General features: G+C 39.2%; 1 protein-coding gene across 1 annotated transcript in view; it reads left to right on the top strand.

Moving 5' to 3' along the window:
- Positions 1–7335, top strand: part of MAP3K7CL (MAP3K7 C-terminal like) — a 99736-nt gene that overhangs the window by 46069 nt on the left and 46332 nt on the right. The gene's annotated exons all lie outside the window — the stretch shown is intronic.

The following is a 7335-nucleotide window of genomic DNA, read 5'->3' as shown; positions in this document are numbered from 1 at the left end:
TTTTTGGTCTGTGCCTTATCTGATGGCTTTCCACCATGGAGGATGAGGATTTGGCTCTTTTCTCTCTGCCCACCGATGCCATCATGCACACAAGCTCCCTTCCTATATTGCCTCTTTTCAATAGTGCCGTTTTAGTTAAATCAATCTGCAGTATTTACATTATTAAGGTCCTGTAAATGCTAGTCATAGCCGAGGCAAATAGTCCACTACAATTACTTTAACTTTGTTACAGACTGTCTCTTGAGTTCATTTTCTTGTTTGTTTGCTTTTTCATTTCATGTATTGTCACTAGTTTAACTCTAAATGTCTTTGCCCTTCTGCCAACAGTGTAAGTCTCTTCTCCTATAGTCTCAGTAAAGTCTAACCATTTCCTATTCCTAAGAAGCTATTCCCGTGGCCTTTGGACCTACCACTCTGGGGACTGGAGACGGTCCTCTGCTCCTTGTACATAGAAGACAATTTTAATCTTTACTGTCATCCTGAAAGTATTTTACCCTCTCTTGTGTCTCCTGTAGCCAGGGCTTCTGCTTTTCTGGTTTACCCCAGTAGCTTTCTGGGAAAAGTGCATGGGATCTAAATCCTCAGTCCTGATTGATAGTTTGGTCAGATATGGAATTCTAGGTTAGAAAGAATTCTTTCTTTAGGATATTCAAGACTAGCTCCATTTCCTTGTGGTTTTCAGTGTTGTTACTGTGAGCTCCAAAAACACTTCCAACCACTGATTCTTTTATTTTTTTTCCCCTCCTCTTACAAAGATTATAATCTATTTTGATTCTCAACTTTCCCTACTGAAGTTTGATTCAGGCTTCCCCAGGCCTCTTCCACCTACTTTCCAGCTTACACAGTTTTGTTCCTATTGTGTCTTTTCCTATTTTCCCTATCCTTGTGGATTTATGCCTAAAAGCAAAAACAAAACAAAACAAAACAAAAACCCCACACAAAAAACCCCCCAAAACCAAAAAAAAACAAAACAAAACAAAAAACCCCAGTGAAAAGAAACACCAGTTACAACAACAAAACTTTATATCATTTTAGTAGGGCTTTAGAAATAGAAAATGTTTAGGGGCACCTGGGTGGCTCAGTCGGTTAAGCCTCCGACTTCGGCTCAGGTCAGATCTTATGTTCGTGGGTTCGAGCCCCACGTCGGGCTCTGTGCTGACAGCTAGCTCAGAGCCTGGAGCCTGTTTCCGGTTCTGTCTCCTTCTCTCTCTGCCCCTCCCCCCTCATGCTCTGTCTCTCTCTGTATCAAAAATAAATAAAAACATTAAAAAAAAAAGAAATAGAAAATGTTTAAACTGCCATCTTTACCTATAAGTCCCTTTAGAATTCTTGGTTAATAGTGCTTGGAGCTCATGGAGTGTGGTTGGAGAGAAAGTCTAGAAAACCATGCATGCCCTCCAGGGCACACTAATACTATGAGATGACCAATAGCTCTGCACATTGGTGGTGTTGTGCTGTGAGTTCGTGGAGGGGTAATTCTGGAAGACATTCCTACAGTGGCTCAGCCAGAAGCATACTCTGTACTGAGACAGGGAGTCACATACATTTATGGATAATAAACTCAAGTATTTCTAACTCAACTTCCCTTTAGCCAAATTCCACTGCAACTCTATATTCACTCAACACTAGAGGAAGTGTGACAGAGGGGGAGTTCGATTGGTAAGAGGTGGAAATCTTAACCAGTGAAGTTAAACTATCTCCATTTTGCAGATTCTACAAAGATATAGGACCATGTGAACCCATTGTTAGGGCCCCACCCAGGTTCTTGGGAGGAGTTTGTGGGAGTGAGGGTCCCCCCAAACTACCTCTGTCCAATGGATGCTTTTCACTGGAGTATGATAGAGATTCAGACTTTTCTTTTTCTTTTTAAAAATTTTCTTTTAATGTTTATTTACTTTTGAGAGAGAGAGATAGAGAGACAGAGAGAGAGAGGGAGAGAGAGTGTGAGCAAGGGAGGGGCAGAGAGAGGGAGACACAGAGTCTGAAACAAGATCCAAGCTCTGAGCTTTCAGCACAGAGCTTGACATGGCCCATGAACCATGGGGTCATGATCTGAGCTGAAGTCAGATGCTTTGAACCATCCAGGCGCCCCCACACTTTTCTTTTTAAAGGAAGGTAAACAAAGGTGGTTGTGTGCAGATGAGCTAGAGGAGAGGCAAGATAAGCCCCCCCTTTTTTAATATTTAAAAGTATCTATTTATTCTCAGGAGACAGAGACAGAGTGCAAACATGAGAGGGACAGAGAGGAAGACACAGAATCTGAAGCAGGCTCCAGGCTCTGAGTTATTAGCACAGAACCCTATGTGGGGCTCAAACCCACAAAGCACAGGATCCTGACCTGGGCTTAACTGACTTAGCCACCCAGGCACCCCTCAAGGAAAGAGTTTCAGTTATGAAGTCACCATCTGGATGTTGTGAAACGTATCTGGGAAGAAGTCACCCAATCTGGTGATGGGTGGAGAAGTGAGAGAAAGGAAGTCCTACATAAGAAGGATCAGTGAGATTAGGAATTTCTTCTGCCTCACTTCTTTCAAAATTTAAATGTTCTAAGTCCCTACCTTCTAAGATCCTATTCTGCTTTCAAAAGTAATATGTGGTCGGTATATCGGTATTCCCATATGAATTAAAGCTCGTAAAGAGGATAATGCTCCTGGAACAGGTATGAACTTTTAACACTTATCTCCTTCCTTTTTGTTCTCCAATTCAAAGGCATAACCTTCTTTTCCTGCACCTCATTTTCCCCAAGAAGGAGATGGATTAAGATCTTAGTCCTAATCTCTGTTTCTCTGAATGCTAATTATGGAGGTTTCTTATTGATTCCTTGCACAAGAAGTAACTCATTTCATTCATTGGAAAAGGTGAACAGCTTTGTATCTATTGGTATTGTTAAAGTAAGCAAAATTTTTGTATTTTCTGAGACTGTGTATTTCTCCTTTATAAAGAATTGGCTTTTTGAGACTCCCACTCTGGTAGTGGGAAAAGGCATCTCTTACAGAGACAACTTCAGCCATATGCCTTGAACAGGATTTTGGTTTGTAGATGAGGAGACTTATTTTGGCAAAAAAAATTGGTCTAGTACTTTATTAGCTCTGGAACTTTGAGGAAATTATTAAAACTTTTTGAGTCTCAATTTGTTCCTCTGTAAAACAGAAGTGACAGTAGCTATCTTAAAGGAGTGTTTTGAGCATTAAATGATGTCATGTGTATGAAAGAAACATAGCTGAGTATCTGGAACACAGTTAATGCCCTATCAAGGTCATTTTTACCACCATCTTGAAACCCGAGTGCCTCAGGGGACACTGACATATCCTACTTCCAAAACCATTAGCATAAGATTTTTAAGTGACCTTTTCTTTCCCTTCCTTTTTCCCCTCCCTCCTTCCTTCTTTCCTTCTTTCCTTCCTTCCTTTATTTTTTTCTTTCTTTCCTTCCTTTCTTTTGCAGTATACCCAGCATCAATGTATCAGCTTGGGGAATAATTCCTTCTCTACCCAACTTTCTGGGTGGGACTGTGATGCAGGCCTCAACCATCCAAATACTCTACTCCTTGTCCATCCACAGTAATGGATATGCCAATAACTTGGCCAATGACTATTGTGCCCAAGTATTCTGAGGAAAAGATGTTCTCTTTTGATTGAGCTTTTAAAGAGGATAAGATGTGAGTTTAGAAAGCTGATGGCCCCCTCAGGGGGAGACTCCACCTGAAAATGGAATTAACACAAGAGAAAAATGACTCAGGAGGTGAAGAGAGACAGAGTCCTGATGTCTCTGTGCCTTTGGATAAATCCACTCCTGAAATGAAAAGGCCCCTGGATTTCCTAGTTATAGGAGCCAATAAATAGCTTTTGTCAACTGAGCCAATATTAAGTTGGATTTTGACTCTTATACCCAAAAGAATCCTGCCTAATTTAAAGTTAAAATTTCTTTTTTCTTTCTCCCCAATCACATGGGTGGCTGGACTGGCCTTTGGTCCACCCTCACAATTGGAGGCTTTCAAAGTAAAGACATAAACCAAGAAGACAGACAACCACAATAATTAATGGATCATATAGCTCAGTGTTAGAGATTTTTAGTAATAGTTTGGTGAGTTTTTAAAAATAATTTCAGTAAAGATGTGACCTTAAAACTGAAACTCATTTGAGAAATGTCAGAAAGGCATTCAAGATAGACCTGTTTAGGCCTTCTAATTTTAACAGGCTGTGTTCATGGGTTAATATTATACAAAAGAACCAGTAAGTTGTGGTTAGAAACAAAAGGAGACCATTGTTTGCAGACACCAAGCTGCTCAGCACTTTCTTCATCATGTGTACTTATTGTGCGAAGGGCAAAGGGTTCATAGGCAGCAATCAGGCCTGAGTGTTGAAGCAGGTCACACAGGAAGGGCCCATAAACAACCAGTTGTTTGGGGCAGTGTCGGACAGGAGGAACCCTAAGGAATCACACTCTACAGAATGAGTACTACATTCAAGTTGTGTGTACTCGTTTAGTTCCAGGAAAGCATTCTCTCATGTTAAATTAATGTGGTTAAACTGTATTTTCACTTTGATTTATTTGTATTTAATTTGTAAACTTGTTCTTATAAGTGCTTCATCAATTCGGTTTTAATAAGAGTTTCATAAGAAGCATATCCACAGACTCTTTACTCTCAGCATTACTGGATTTGACATTGACTCAGTTCGGGTGCATTTCTTGCCAGCTCGCCATCTCCAGGAGGCAGGGGTGGGCTCTGTCTACTTTGCTCCTTGAGTCCCCCCACTCCTAGCATGGCCTCCAGCTAAGAGGTTGAAAAAATACTTGCCGAGCACAGGGACACCTGGAAAGTTGTTAAAATTGGTCAAGGTGAAAATTAAGGGAAAGGGGAAGTAAGGCCAGAGCTTGACTTACCAAAGCATCTGAAGGAGGGCTTCAGAGCCTGCTGCTTGTGTAGTCTGAGTTTGTTCAGCCAAGTACTACTACACTGGTGACCCTGTACAGTAACAAAACTAGTAAAAACCCAAACCCAAAGCCTGCCACAATCATAGGGCTACCTCAAGAAACAAGTGAAAGCACACATGATGGAGAGTCCCAAATATCACTGAGTCAGGAAATAAAAGAATCAGAGGCACAACAAGAGAAACTGAGAGACACCATTAAAAGAACACCTCCTGAAATGACAGGTCCTGGACAGTCAAAGAGCCTCTTTTAATAGAGAAATACTAACAGGTGCACTGTGCAGAATGAGCATTTAAAACTGACAAGAGACAGAAAGCTAGCCAAAATGATGAAATGAAAGAATTCTCTTCTAAAGAAATTCCAGGAAGAAATCACAGCTACAGAACTGCTCAAAACAGACACAAGCAACATAACTGAACAAGAATTTAGAACAATTGTCATAAAATTAATTGCTGGGCTTGAAAAAAACATGGAAGCCATCAGAGAAGCTATTGATACAAAGATTAGGAACCTTCAAAATAGCTATGATGAGTTTAAAAAGGCTACAAATGAGGTGCCTAATAAAATGGAGGTGGCCACTGCATGGATTGAGGAGGCAGAGAGGAGAATAGGTAAATTAGAAGACACAGATATAGCAAAAGAGGAAGCCGAGAAAAAGAGAGAGAAATTGATACAGGAGCAGAAAAGGAGAATTCAAAACCTGAGTGATGCAATCAAATGGAACAATATCCGTATCATAGGAATTCCTGAAGAGGAAGAAAGAGGAAAAGGTCCTGAAGGGATGCTTGACCAAATTATAGCCAAGAACTTCCCAAATCTGCGAAAGGAAAATGACATTGAAATTTAAGAGGCACATTGAACTCTCCGAAGACGTAACTTGAATTGATCTTCAGCACAACATATCATAGAGAAACTGGCAAAATATAAAGATAAAGAGAGAATTCTGAAAGGAGCTAGGGATAAAAGGGCCCTAAAATACAAAGGGAAACCTATCAGAGTGGTTACAGACCTATCTAATGAAACTTGGCAGGAAATCTTCAATGTGATGAACAGGAAAAATATACAACCAATAATCCTTTATCCAGTGAGCCTGTCATTCAAAATAGAAGGAGAGATAAAGGTTTTCACAAATAAACAAAAATTGAGAGAATTCATCACCACCAAACCAGCCCTACAAGAAACCCTAAGAAGGACTCTATGAGGGAAATGTAGCAAGGAATATAAGGCACCAGAGACACCACTAAAAACATGAACTCTACAGAGAACACAATGAATATAAACCCACATTTTCCAATAATAACTGAATGTAAATGGACTGAATGCTCCAATGAAATGACACAGGTTAGCAGAATGGATAAAAAACCAAAATCCATCTATTTTCTGTCTACAAGAGATTCACCTTAGACCTGAAGACACCTTCAGATTGAAAGTAAGGGGATGGAGAAATATCTATCATATGACTGGAAGTCAAAAGAAAGCCTGAATAGCCATACTTATATTGGACAAACTGGACTTTAAAGTAAAGTAAAGGCAGTAACAAAAGATGAAGAAGGACATTATATAATAATTACAGGGTATCTCCATCAGGAAGAGCTAACAATTATAAACATCTATGTGCTGAATTCGGAAGCACCCAAATACATAAAACAACTAATCACAAACACTCTTATTGATAAAAATGTACTTATTGCAGGGGATTTTAATACTCCACTTACAACAATGGATAGATCAACTAGACACAAAATCACTATAGAAACAATGAACCTGAACAGCACACTTGAACAGATGGAATTAATAGATATATTTAGAACTCTGTATCCTGAAGCTAGGGAACTCACTTTCTTCTTGAATGCACATGGCACATTCTCCAAGATAGATCATATGCTGGGTCATAAAACAACCCTCCATAAATACAAATGAATTTAAATTATACCATGCACAGTTTCAGATCACAACTCTATGAAACATGAAATCAAGCACAGGAAAAATCTGGAACACCTTCACATTTTTGGAGGTTTTAAAAACCACCCTACTGAGGAATGATTGGGTCAATCAGGCAATTAGAGAAGAAATTAAAAAATATATAGAAATAATGAAAATAAATACAGATGCAAAAATCCTCAACAAGATACTAGCAAATTGAATTTAACAGCACATAAAAAGAATTATCCATCATAATAAAGTGGGATTCATTCCTGGGTTATGGGCCTGGTTCAATATTCACAAATCAATCAATGTGATACATCACATTAACAAAAGAAAGGATAAAAACCATATGATCCTGTCTATAGATGCAGAAAAAGCATTTGACAAAATACAGCATTCTTTCTTAATAAAAACCCTCAAGAAAGTCAGAATAGAAGGAACTTACTTAAACATTATAAAAGCAATTTATGAAAAGCC

The sequence above is a fragment of the Suricata suricatta genome, chromosome 5 (genome assembly GCF_006229205.1).
Source record: "Suricata suricatta isolate VVHF042 chromosome 5, meerkat_22Aug2017_6uvM2_HiC, whole genome shotgun sequence".
Classification (NCBI taxonomy): Eukaryota; Metazoa; Chordata; class Mammalia; order Carnivora; family Herpestidae; genus Suricata; species Suricata suricatta.
The sequence above is the reverse complement of the archived record's forward strand: the minus strand, read 5'-3'. Positions and strand labels throughout refer to the sequence as shown.